Genomic DNA, 14387 nt, shown 5'->3' with positions numbered 1-14387 from the left:
TGAGGGCCAAGAGAGGCCCCTCTTCGCTGGGGAGGCATGCTTTCCCCAGGTGTGGGCTTGCCGGAGGCACACCAGGGGAAGGCGCATCCCAGCTGACATCTCATTGCGGAGAGCGTTGGTGCATCCCTTCACCCTGCAATATCCCCTGCTAATTAAAGCTTCTATGAGTGCAGAGTTACACAAGAAAGAGATTGTGGTAAAGATTTCGGAAGCTGTAAAAAATGTATTAGAGGAGAGGCCTTCGCAGGCTGCAGATCATTTCTGAGCCACTCTGCACGCCCAGGTCCCACTTGCGCTGCCTGCTGCCAAGAGGCCATTACGTGGCCAGTTCCCAGCCCAAATGCGTAGGAGGAGCATGCATAACTAAACACACATATACATACATATGCATGTGTATAAATTGGATCTATGCTCAGAGCTCTCTGGTAGCAAGAATTGCTATGATACAACATAAAAACATTTAAGAACTGTTGGAGTTGGCATCCTTGCTGTTTAAAAAGTGCTGCAATTTTGCCAGACATTGCTGGCTGAACTTTAGCCTTGGATACAAACTTCCATACAATGATGGTAATGAGTATTTTATAGGCCAGTAGTTCAGAGCATGAAAACTGCTTCCCTCCCCAGAGAAATGGTCCCAGGCTACAGTGCTAAGTGTGCTAACAAGGATGCTGCTGAATTGCATTCTGCCCTGCTTTTGCAGTTTTTCTATGTATGACTTAATTTTCATTTTATCTTTTCACGGGTGCAGGGAAGTTATAAAACATCTTTCCAGCTAGAATTATCAATTGTTTTGGCATTTTTCTCCTGCCTCAGCCTTGACCAAACCTGGGGTATCTCAGGGCAGCAGTGAGCTGACAGGACTGTTCTCTCATAAAGACGGCACCAGGCGCCAGCTAGATGTGACCCTCACAGCACTCTTAGGATGTGCTCCTCCAGCAGGGAGTCTGGGTGTCTCACTGGCCCCCAGGGCCCCTGGGCTCCCGGGAGCTGAGGAGGGAAGGAGGGAGCCTGTCCATCTTTACCTTGGAGCCATCAGTCCTGAAGCTTTTGTCAGAGAAGCATTGGGCACTTAGAAATCCATCTTATGTCTTCTATGTCTTTTATTGCAAACCAAACAGCAGTGCTTTTTTTTTTTTTTTTTTTTTTTTTTGACCTGGTCTGCTCTCTATTTCTTCTTTGTTATAAATTCTAAATTATGGACTCTACTTTGCAGCAGTGAAATTATTCCTCAGACCTGGCCCTAGCACACAGAAAAGCTCTTCTCATGAGGTGCTGCGTGCAGGTTACACCCAGCTAGGTTTGCTGCAGGGGTTGTGGTGCAGAAAGGCACTCCTCCCCTTGCTGCTGATGGTTAGATTAAGAGGACAGAGGACTTTCAATATAGCAAAAGGAGTACAGAGAGTGAGCATCTAGAGCATGAGCTTGGGGGGGCGGGGGGGGCTACTTTCTAGCCAACTCTGGCTTTCCTCTATTTTCAGTCAAATGTTAGGAGTTGTTCTTATTTTAAGTGACTGAGAAACAGCTGTTGATTCAAAAGGTAATTGCTGAACTTTGTCAGATCACAATTAAAGGCAGGTGAAAAAAAGAATGCTCCATCCTGGGTTTTGTTGCGCTAAAGCAAACTCTCTCTCCTCCCCCCCCCCCCCGTTTGATCTGGGAAAGTTTGTACTTTAATGGAAAAATAATCGAGAAGTTCTGAACTGGTATTGTCTTGACCTCGAACGGGCTGTCTGCTGTGCTGTTATTCTAGAAAGAGGTGGGAATGACAGTGTTCACATCACTCAGCAGGGTTTGATGAGACTGAGCCCACAGTCCTGGGCTGGATCTGTAACTGCGGAAGCCCCATGGCTGGAAGCTGCTACCAACAGAGAAGGGGAGAAGCCATAGCTTTGCTGAGTTAAGCTGTAAAAAATAACTTGGAAAAGCAAGAATGCTGTAGACAACTGGGGAAGATGCCAGGGGGGACAAAATCTAAGTCAGGAGGCCCCTAAAATGAAATACAGGTGAAAAATAAGGTTATCTGACAATCTGCGGGAAATAAGAATTGAAACATGCTTGAACTTGCATACAGGTTGGGGAGAAGTATGTGTATGCAATGAATATGCTGTATTCAATCCAACTTTTCCAGCAATATGCACTTGAACAGAAGTATTTGCTGGAAGAAAGGCCAGAAGGGAGGTTGTCTGCATTTGCTGATGCAGAGAGAATGATTCAGGGCAATGCTCAAATCAAAATAAACTCTCAGAAACATACCACATCTATAACTGCAAGAACATGAGAAAAATGTCTTCATTCTCTTGCTCGAGATAGAAAGCAGCAAGTCTGTGGGGAGGCTGCTAAGCTAGAAATATCTTCTTGATAGCAATCTTCCTGCTCAAGTTTCTCCTGCACCTTGCAGCTGTTTTGGCACAGCTAAGAGATCTCCTGATGCAGTGAGTTCATGGCAAGATTGCACCTTTGCAAGCAGTGGCAGGTTCAGACACGTTAATTGCATTGTGGTGCTCAGGGTGATAGGGGAGCGCTGGGCTGGGAGCCTGGGGGGAACCTGGCCTCCCTGCATGCAGAGCTCCTGCTTACATGGAAATGAATTAGGCACAGACTTGAAAAAGAGATGTCTGCATTTGTGTTTGATTACAGCTTTGTATCTGCAAGGAACGATGCAGGGAAGCTGGATCATCACCTTTAGAAGCAGGTATAAAAAGAGACTACCAACACCAGCCCTTGTAGTAAGGCCAGTAGTAATTCACACAGGATTTCCTGTCAAAAATTAAATCCTCATGGAGTTCAATCCTGTATTTACCTTCAAATACTTTGTATTTTTCATATTCACTTATCACTATATTGTGTAGAATGACATTTACATGGAATGAAACTGGGGATCCTTGTATTTATGTTTTTTTCTAATTGGTTGACTTCCTTCTTGCTGTTACAGTTGCTAATTGGAAGGGTTTTTCTATTGTGAATCATAACAGACGGCTAGAAAATTTGCTTGCTTTAGGATTTCATCCTGGATTCTATCCTGGATTCCATGGGAGCACTCAACACACCTGTGCAACAAGAAAAGTGTCTACAGGTCAGGAAACAACCTCATCTTCACGAGCTGCCTGCAGCAGCCTGTGTGTGAGCGCTATTTGGGGAAAGCTGTGGCCTTTGCCTGCACAGTAATCTCAGCAGATGTGTGAGCACTCCAGAACTGATTTTTAACCAGAGTGATATCCTGGGTGAGATTCAAGAGGTCTCCACTCACTGCCTGTTTTCCTGTTCGGTAACTCTCATGTGGTTCTTCTCCAGACCTGGCAATCTGTCCTCAAAATAGTAGTGCTGTCATGAGTTAAAATAACCGTGGCAAGTCTTAAAAAATTATTCTACTTGGAGAAAAATGATCATGAGCATCTTTTTTTACACAGCAACAAATAGCTCCAACTGTTGTTTCTCTTTAGAAGCCCTTCTGGCATGGTGTCCCTCCTTTTCATCATTCATCAGTTACTTGAGTGTAATGTCAGTTAGAGCACATTAATAACACGGAAGCGGAGGAACAATCCCTATAAGAACTGTTCTCGAGCCAGGACATTTCTGGAATTGAATCGTCTTTAGCTTTCAACAGAAAAGACTAGCTGCAAACGTACTTCTGGAAAACCAGAGTATGAAAATGGAAGTTTGCCTGTTCTTTAGTCCTTTAGCTTCCCTGTCCTTCCCCTGCTCTGTATCATGTAGGTGCTACAGACACTTTACAAGCCCTCAGTAAGAAACATGTTTTCTGGAACAGTTTTTATTCTCAATAAGCATTAAAGGTATATGATTACATTTTTTACATCAAGATATCTGTTGAGCAAGTTTTCCTCATTTTACAGTGAGATGAAACTTAGAAAGGTGCCGCTTCTAAGTTTAATAGTAAAGACCACCTCATGCGGGTCAACATGCCTGGACAGAAAGAGCAAGAGAAAACAAGGAAAGGAATTGGGGGCTTCTGGTGATATTTCTAATACTTCACACACAGGATAGTTTAACTGATAGTTTAAATGATTGTGTAAGACAAACTGCTTCTGTTAGTGTAATTATGCACCCTTGTCCCTCCCAAGGAGTAGCTGCACAAGGTGGAAAGTAAAATTATCTGCATTGTGTGGAAAAAGAAATTCGATAACTTATGCAGATCCAAGTTTCTGCACATTTCAACTCAAAAAAAAAAAAGAAAAAAAGACATATTTATAACCACATCCTGCATGATACTCCAGGCAGATTCTTACAGCCATTCATTCCTGGGCCTAGTAATAAATGCCCCTGGCCTTGTGATGAACTTCTTTAATATTTAACTTAACTTCACTCCCATCTTACTGATCTGTTTTAATGGTCTGAACAAAGTAAGCATACTCGCACAGCACTGAAAAAAAATACGGTGCAAAATCTTAATCATTCAACAGTATGAAGGAGTTCATAATGCCGACGTATAATGTCTGTATTCAGTCTTCTGTATGAAATCTGACCTAATCAGTTCTTAGGAGGAAATCCTGAGCCCTGTTGAAGTCAGTGGCAAAACTCACAATGACCTCAACATTTATGTATGATGGAAATAATTGAATCAGGGCAAAGCAGACTGATTTTTCCATGTAAGCATATTTTATGCAATGATTATTTTATTCATTGATTATATGATGCAATGACATTTAAATAGTTTCAATTTATTTGGTCTTTGTCAACCTAACTATTCAGTGGAAAACCTGTGGAAGATAACTCTAGCCTTCAAGGTGGTGATTTGTTTCAAAACTAAACTTAAAACTATTTGTGCAAGTTCATGTTAATTGTGAGCTAATTGCAATGGATACACACACATTACTTTGGCCCTCTTTACTGTTTGCAAGTTGCTTGTAAACACATTGTGAAGTCTTTGAATTTCACTCCTATTCTAAACCAGGCATGAATTCCAACAAGAAATTTTTTCTGGGCTACAGATGATATATGAATACTCATAGGTCACATGGGTGAACATGTCACAGGATGCTCTTCCACCTAAGTGAAGGATTTGGATTTGTCCTACTTCATACCCAACTTAATTTATGTCATGTGCCACATGGCACTTGTACCTTTTTCTGTACAATGTGAACTTTTGACTAACAGAACCTAAACCCAATGGGTGGATGGTGATGAATTTGAAAGGTTGTACGCAAGTCAGCAGTTCACCGAGGTGGTTTTAGAGATCTCTTAGAAAAGCCTTATGAAAAAGGTTTTGTAAAAAATGGCAAGGAAGTATTTAGGAAGAAAAACTGGGTTGCTGCTCCACCTGTTTATTGTGCTGAAATACATATCCTCACATGCAGAAAGTGTCTATGATATAAAGGGGCTTAAAGCTAGCTGGGTATAGGAAGGAGAAGATAATAGTCACAGAAAATGGAGATTGTACCTTAGGTAGTACCCCCGTTTAAAAATAAAATGTGATTTCCTCATTTTTTGATACATGTTTTCCTCTATGAAGGGGTCTTCAAACACTCTGAAGCTGTGGAATGAAAATATTTCCCTTCTGTTCCTTTCAGTCTTTTCTCAGTGCTGAAACTCTGGCTCTGTGGATGTGTCCTGGCCCCCACAACAGCACTGGTCCGGTCTGGTCTGTTCCCGTAACTGAAATCTTCTGGTCATCTCTCCGCGTGCTTGTAACTGTGAGTGTATTTGTCATTGTTTACATCTATTTCATGTAGCTGTAAAGGAGCCTTTGCTTCGGTTAGGGTATTTAGATACAGTGAAACGACAAACTGCATTCAGGTCTTTCAAACATAGGAAGCCAGGGCATCAGGAGGAGTGTTTAATAAGGGTATAACAGCAAACAGCCTCCTTGGAAATAGAGGTTTATTTACAAACTCATCAAACGAGGGACCCTCAGCCCTGGGGGCGGAGGAAGGGTGCCTTTCGTTCCGTAAACATCCATCTGAACATCCCATGTCAGCCTGCTGGCCTGACTCAATTTAAGTAGGCACTTGGTGGGGGCGGATATTTCAGAAGGGACATATATGTTGGTGGGATATCTTAAAAAAAGAAAGATAAGAGGCTTAGTCCACACCTGGGGTACAATAGCTTTGAACTTTGGAGAAGTCCTGGTCATTATCTGAGCTTTGCTGTTCCAGCAAAGCTGTGCTTGCAGGGTTGGGACTTCACTGACTCCTTCTCCAGGAGCATCCAGAGGAGCGGAGGAGCACAGATAGTTTAGGAACAGAGTGACTACTCATCTGATGACAGGTCTTCAGAAACTGCAAGGTGACCAGAGGATAAGGACATGCCAGACCTAACGAAAAACATCCAGGCTAAACACAGCTAGAACATAGATGATAAAAGAAAAGTCATAGTATTTCATCCTCTTCTGTCTCCCAAGGAGACAATGGGAATGCACCTTTTTTTTCCTCTGTCTCAAAGCAGAGGGATGTCAGGCTTTGGGCCACCGAATGGCTGCGTGGGAAAGGCTCTCTGTGGCCAGCGCCTTCTGGGAGAAGGCTTGTCTCCTCTGCCTCCATCCTGCAGCACGCCCTGAGGGTGCGAATACTTTCTACGCATGGCTGAACCTGCCTGCTTTTTTGTTTTGCCTTTTCATTGTGTTTTCCTGCTTCTGTTTCCCTAGGTGTTTTCAGCAGCCAGGCTCAGATCAGGGAAGTGACTCAAGAGAACAGTTGAGCCGGGGAAAGCTCTGGCTACCGCAGACTCCTCTGCCCATCGCTAACAGCAGCCTTCGGCTTCGCTGGGAGTGGTGCTAGGGGTCTCCTAACACACCCAAAAATCCCTTTCCACAATCTCTTTGCCTGTGCATCAGTCGGAGTACCTGTTTACTCAACTCTTTGCGGCAATTGCTAAATCTGTGTGTTTCTCAACCAGCTGTGAGAGCCACAGCTGTTGCTGTAGGAGACGATGGCTCCTGGCTCAGCGGCTCTCCTTGCAAACCTCAACCTCTTCCCAGCCTTTGGCTGCATGGGGAGTTTTGCCTGGGTAAGGGCTGAATAACGACTCCACAGTTCGGACCTGCATGCAATACTCAGCAGGCTGTGACAGTGCGGGTTTGCAAGTATTTTGACCATCTTCCAAGAGCCTTTCCGCATAACATAATCCAGTAATGAATTTCACATAGGAGTGCAAAGGATGCAAATAAGCAACTCCCCACCTACCACTACTGTCTGTATTCATGGGAGAGACAGATTGCTCAGTGTCCACACAATCATAGGAAAAAGGTAAAATGCAAGCAGGCAGGAAAGAAATTAAGGCAAGTAAAATTATTCTGTATTTTTCTCGTTTAGAGAACAGTCAAAATAGCAGTGTTGATCAGTGGTCTTCTGTTTTCCTTGCTCACTGATTACTGTTTTTCAAATGGAGAAACTGCTTGGAATTATAGTATGTAGAAAATGGGGACATTTCAAAGCCGCACGCCAGGGGAAGGGGGAGCGAGCCGGGGTGTGATTCCCATCCCGCTGTCTGCTGCCTGCGATCCATCGCCCGCTCCCTGCCGGCGGCGCCTGGAGGAGCCCGGCGGCCCCGGCGCCTGCCCAGCGCTCAGGGATTGGCAGCGCCCAGCCAGCGAGGGTGCGGTGCCTCCCGGGTCGGTCTCTGTGCTGGGCTGCATCTTGGCCTCCAGGTGTGAATAGAGATCACGTATCACATCTACTGGTGTGACTGTGTCACAGGAGTGGTTGTCATTGAAAACCCATCATTTCTGGGAGCAGTTTTTATTTTGCAGGTGAAAAATGTGAAGGCTTTTTCACCAGATGGGAGGATCACAGGAGGACAGAGTGAGGATTTGTGATGAGACTCAAAATGACTGACACATGAATGTTGCACATTCAAATTAAAAAGCTTTCAAAGGAATCAGTGAAAAAAACCCCACATATAGATTTGCACAATCTGGTCAACAAGAGTGACCTGATCTGGTGCTTTCAGCCATTATCTGCCGTGGGATTAATGGGTGATTGAACCATCATCATCCTGCCAAGACTAGTGAAGCATCATTGTCAGGAGCTAGCGGCCATCTGTTCAGCAGAGATGTAGTAAAAAAGCATAAAGAAATTAAAATAGGGGAAAGCAGAATAAAAACACAACTCTTGGTTACTTCGTATTTTGAACCTAAAACAACTACATGCTTATGATTTTCATAAGAACATCTTTTGCAGACTATTTTAAAAGACAGTGGCATGAATAATTTTAATGAGAATTTCAGAAAAGGCACTTTCTTTAGTCAGTATATAATCTACATAAAAAAATCATAGACAAAACATAGTCATGTCCTTTCAACATTTGATTTTTTCTGATAAGAATGTGGAATTGTCTACTTTTTTGACTCTCAAAAAAATTATTTCTAGTCACGGCCCTGCTCAGACACGACTACTCATACGTCATTCTTCAGCACTCAGAAGAGCTGCTCAATGGTTTCCCAAAGACTAAACCCACTGTGAAGCAGCTTTACCCATCCCAGCCCAGCGCAAGATAATTACCAAAACTTCAAGCGTATGATTTAAAATATGCCCTTATAAGGGAGACAATTATAATGACACATTAGTTATGAAATGGATGTACCATCCGAGGTAAAACTTGTTTTCGTCCTTTCAGGTGGGTGAACTCACCTGAACTCGCAGGATCAAAACAGAGGCCACAGTACCCTCAAATAAGTATTATTTACATCTGAAGAGCAATATTCAGGAATGTCAGCAGTTTTAACTGACAATTAGGAAGGCACTGCCAAGCCTGGGTAACGAATCAGTTATTAGTAGAGGAGTCAGACAGTGCTAATCTCTTCACCAGCTAGTCAGCACTTTCAAACAGCCCGTGGAGATGGCAGATGCTGTTTACTTAGCACAGACGTCTCACCTACTCTTTTAGCGATGCTGGGAACAGTCCGTGGTCAAAAAACCATGTTGGTCCCTCCGATTAAGAGAAGTATTCAAGCCTCCTCTGCTTCACAGCATGCTTTTCTCTCTTTGTGTATGTTGTCTTTGTGAAGTTGCATCCTTTTGGACGTCAAGCAGATTCCTTCTTCTTCTTTATTCACTTGGAAGATTTATTTAAGAAAATAATCCCCAAATACCCATCTCTCTGGCTTCTTGGGTGGAGAAAATGTTGCAATAATGTGGTTGGGATAGTGCAGCCTCGCCATGTCTGTACAGTGCAGCGAGCCCGCACGCAGAGCACCCTCGGCAGAGCCTCCTCTGCCTTTAGATGTCACTGCCGAGAAGAGGGGCAGGGGCATGGGCATGGGGAAACTGCTGTGTGGAGGGACATCCTGGGCAACACCTAGCCAGCTATTTGCAGATCTAGCCATTGTTTGCATCTGGAAATTAATTCAGGTCGCTAGTCTCAGGTCTTCTCAGCCCAGAGGCGTCAAGAGCTCCAGGAGGCAGAAGGGTGAGAGCAAGGCTGGGTGAGCACATGCAGTGGCTTCTCCTGAAATCAGCACTGCACCAGCCTCCGGCGAGAGGAAGACACACATCCCTCTGCACAAGAGCCAGGCACGGGTCTGCCGGGAGTGAGGAGGTACCCCTGCATGTGGGGAGCTGAAGAAAAGCATCTTGTTTGGGGAAATAAAAAAACCAGGAATTTCGACAAAATTGCTGCTTTATGTAAATGCAAGTTGACAAGCGAGCAGCCAAGAAAAGTCCTCCCCCAGTCTCCTTGCACTCCCCGGACAGTCCGTCCCAGGGGCAAAGCTGTGCAGGGGTGACACACTAACTACATTGCTAGAGAACCCCCCAGTTTATTTCCTCGCATGTAGCTGTGCTGCAGCACCTGGCTACAGACTGGGGCCTTGCGCTGCAAGTCCACTGCCTCTTGTTGCTTAGAAGCAAAATAATTCCTTCTAATTCTTGATCATCTCTGGCATGAAATTTGTTGCTTGGGGTTTAATTCCCACTGGTATATGCTGTCCCACTACTGAGATCACTACTCACTCTGACAGACACAGGGCTGGAGCAACATAGAGGTCACTGATGGGTCCAAGTGTGTCACCAAAGCTGTCTCAAGAATACTTGACAACTTTCTGACAAACTTAGCAGGGCTGAAGCTGCTTCAATTACTTTCACCAGTTTTGAATCCATGATTTCTTTATCCATAGTACAGCTAAAGCAATTTCAATGAATTTCCTCAGTTTAAAAACCATTTGTTCATCCTTCAACTCCCTTTATTTTGCTTGGAGATTTGAATCAGCCACCTGGGAAAGCTCAGAGACATGATGGGTCAAGTACGACATAGTGGCAGGGTCATCACTAAAATATCACTACGAAGCGATTACCTAGCTGAGACCTCTGCAAACCCTTTTCTGTCCAGCAAGGCATCTGTTCCTCTGGTGCAGGGCACTGCAGAGTCCCTCCAGGACTCCTTTGGGGCGACATAGCTCACAGCGAGTCGGCCATAAAGGCTGTGAATGGAGAAGGACACCCAGCACAATCTGTTTGGCCTGGAGCTAACTGAACTTGCAAAAGGCAATAAATGCATGCGTGCCGGTCCCCAGAACAGCTTTGCTCAGCATTACTCTGTTTCAGGGCTCTTTCAATTGAATCGAGCAGCTTTGGATTACAGATAACAATGAAGCCTTGGGAACTAAGGCCTTCAGCAGTGTCAAATGCATGTGCATTTAATTAGAAGTAATAACAGCTGCAACCTTACTCATAAGAACATACAATATTCAGTAACACATTATCTTCCAAATTTTCTCTGTGTATTTATTATTCTCATTTTAACAGAGGAGTCCCTTAAAATTTTAAACTCAGGAAGATATTTATTAGAATGCATATTTAAGATCTGTATCAGCTAGGCTTTTTTTCAAACTGAAACCATATAAGCTCATGTACCTAAAAGGTGTCATACTTTTTCCTACCCAAAACCAGAAAAAACCAAACTCAATGCACAGGGAGTTAATGCATTCATATGGTAGCTGAGGCAAAGTTTCTTGTGACGCCTGAGTGGAAAATAACGTATATGTGTCATGTCCAAAAAAGCTCTTCGTCCAAAAAAGCGTTTATCTCTTTGTGATGGAAGGCTAGGCAGGCATAAATTGTTGCAGTGACCTTTTGCCCCATGATATTACCGCTTTATGTTGGAGCGGAGGTGGATTTAGGGATTTAGTAAATGGCAAACCCCTCTGACCTTAATTACTCTAATGCCTCCTTTAATCCCATCAGAGCTATGCAAATTAAATGCACTTCCTGCATTTGGAATAAAGATTGCTTAGTCAGTTTTAAGCTGCAACCAGGGCATATAATGTTAATAATATAAAAGAAGGATGTTCAGGCTGCCTGTTGGGCAGCTCTGCATCGGAGTGACGTAGCACTGTGCAGGGGGGCTCACGTGGCCGGCCGCAGGAAAGGCAGCACGGGGCTGCTTCGTCTCTCCTGCCCATTGCGCTCACAGGGCAGATTGCCCCGGAGAGGCCGCCCGAGCGGGAACTCGAGCTCTGACTCCTTTGACCTCCCACACAAATATTCAGGGCTAACCCACAAGCCAATAACATGACGGGCATATACATATATATGTATGTTTGTGTGTGTGTGTGCATACATGTAAGGCAAAGGCTATGAAGCGCTAAGGGTATTTGTAGCTACCAAGGAGACTGAGTACAAACATTAAATTTGCTGCTCTTCTGTATGTCTGGGACCTAAATGTGTCATTCTACATGTTTAACCTCCTCCCCGCTCAATATATATTCACTCAAAACCAGATATATACAGTTATCTTGAGGTATTGGGCTGTTGCGAACGTTTCAGTGGATGCCTAGAGATTCGTATGTCCCTCACCTTTCCTTGAGTACCACCACAGGAGGCAGGAGCCCGGGCTCAGCCATGCACAGTGCTGGTGTCCACCCAGCTGTGCATATCAGCGTGCGCTTAACTCCCAGCGGGTACCTAATCCTGCTGACTTCAGGATCAACATTACCGAGGGGCAGATCCGCTTGTGCTGGCACCAGAAAGTGTTTCTGTCGTCCCCGTGCGCTGAGGTTTCTCCTGCGCCGAACAAGAGTGATGAACCCACGGGCTCCTGCCGCGCACCTGCTGCGTGCCGGGGATGCTCGGGGCATCAGCCTGCTGTGCACTTTGTTTTTTTTTTAATGGGCCTGTGTCTGCTTTCTTACGCCAGAGCTGGCGCATCCCTGAGGACTGCTGTCAGGCAGCCACACATCCCTGGTTTTGGGGCTGGAGGTAGGACTTGCTGCATTCCTGCTTCAGTTCCTATGCCCATGGAAAAGGAAACATGGAGGCAGGTGAATGGCAGTGACATTACTCTTAGCACCCCAGGAACGATTACTTCATTGTTCCTGGGACGATGTCTGCAGAGCAGTAAATATCTCACCTGTAGGCCAGGCACTTCTGTTTTACAGGCACCGTTTGTGCTTTTGACGTGCATCGCAAAAATGTAATTATGCAGAGTTTAATAAATGGGATGTAACCTGAATTTATTCCATTTTTAGCTGCTCTTCATGCCTGCAGCTTTACTGAATGCATTTGCTATTTAAAATCGGTTACAGAAGAAATCAGATCCTACAAAAATTATCGACCTGGTGATTGCGAACAGCTTGTTCCAGCATTTGACATTTGAAGTATATTAGTAACACTTAACTACGCACAAAGTAAGTAATACACAGAAATGTTTCTGCTGTCTTGCTGTATACGTATATTTCCTAAAATAAGATTTTGGCAGCAAACAGGTACAATTATGAGCTTATAATTAACTTTAGTAAAAGTTCTGTCAGGATTAATTCAAATCCACTTCTCCTAGATAATGTGCTGTCAGTATTTACTGGAACGTTTCTAGAAAGCAAATGCAACAAAGGCATGAATGAAGATGACACTAATCTTGCTTTACTGAGGCTAATTTTTGCAGGACTTTTCAGGTATTACTCCAGTCCTATGATCATGTTTAGCTTTGAGAAGGACAGCAAATAAAATCTGGGAAAGGAACTCACTACTGAGCCTGACACATATTGTGATCAAAGAAACCTAGTGCATCAAATTAAACAAAATGAAATGAAATGAAATGAAGTAAAATACAATACAATACAATAAAATAAAACAAAACAAAACTACCAATGTTGACTACATTTAGGCAAATGATATCAAACAGCCAAACAGCAGCATATACAGAGCTTTGCTACACTTTACAGCAAGTATATCACTGTTCCATAAGGGCTCCATTCTTCTGAAAAAGATTATTTTTTCAATGGATGATGTTTGGGACTAATTCATGGAAGCTCAGGAAAAAGTGACAAATCTGGGATTTGAGCTATGGTACTGTGATCATATTAATGGAGGACAGCCAACATAGCTTTGAAGAAAGGGTAAGCAGTCCATGGCATGTGGCTGCTGGGCTATGGCACTGAATTGGAAAACATATTACGAAGTACATCTTACTTCCCAAAGTAATACCTCACCTTCAAGAAATGTTGGCATCACTAAGAAGTCATTGGAAAACCAGACTGAGTAGAGCGTCTGCGGCTGCAGAAAAGCTGAGGGGCAGCTTAAAGCCACTAAGGTCCTTCCTCCCTCAATTCTGAATCCCGCTTCACACACCTGGTAGAGGTGTGATGGTGAAACCCAGCATAAAAATGATGATACTAATCAGCGATGTCTGAAGCAGACTGCTTCTGGCAGAGCACAAGAGCTTGGAGGTGTCACCTGGAGAGTAAATCTGGTCAGACATACCTGGCTTGCTTGGATCAGGCAAAGCAATGAGAAAGCTCAGACACCAGCAGGCCTGGGGTCTCCCAGTCACTTGCATTGCCAAAAACAGTTGTGCCTAGGTGGCCTCATCACACATGATGGGATTATGGACAGCCCTAGGGAAGCGAGTCACAGCCACATGCACGGTGGGAAGGTCAAGCGTGCCGCGCTGAGCACCGGGGCTGTGCCGGCCTCAGTCGTCCAGGACAAGCAGAAGTCTGCCCGTCTGCGGTCCAGGCTCACTCTGTGCAGAGCTGGTTGCACCACAGGTCGGGAGGAGGGAGAAATGTTGTGAGCATTACCAGTCTAGTCTCACTGGTGATGCTGGACAGGAGTCACCACTTCGCACCAGACCAGGTGGTGAGTGGAGCAGGATGTGATGGTCTCCAGAATATGGGAATTCAAGATGGCAATGAAAAATGCAGCAGTGGGAGCAAGCTTCGGATGAGGCAAAAGTAGGAACTGAGAGAGTTCAGCTCATTCAGAAAATGCTTATACAATATATATTTATCCACTTCAAGATACAGAGAGCTTAGGTGAAGGGGTGTGTTTCACATTGGCTTATCCAGGATACGACAGCAAAGAGCGATTGCCTCGTCCTGCTATGCAGACGTGCTGGTAGGGCAACCGGTGGAGGAGCAGGCTGTCAATGGAGACATTCAATGCCTTCTTACATGAGAATTTCAGTGGAAATAAAGCAAGAAATTCATGCAAACATGAACA

The sequence above is a fragment of the Calonectris borealis genome, chromosome Z, assembly GCF_964195595.1.
Source record: "Calonectris borealis chromosome Z, bCalBor7.hap1.2, whole genome shotgun sequence".
Lineage (NCBI taxonomy): Eukaryota > Metazoa > Chordata > Aves > Procellariiformes > Procellariidae > Calonectris > Calonectris borealis.
The sequence above is the reverse complement of the archived record's forward strand: the minus strand, read 5'-3'. Positions refer to the sequence as shown.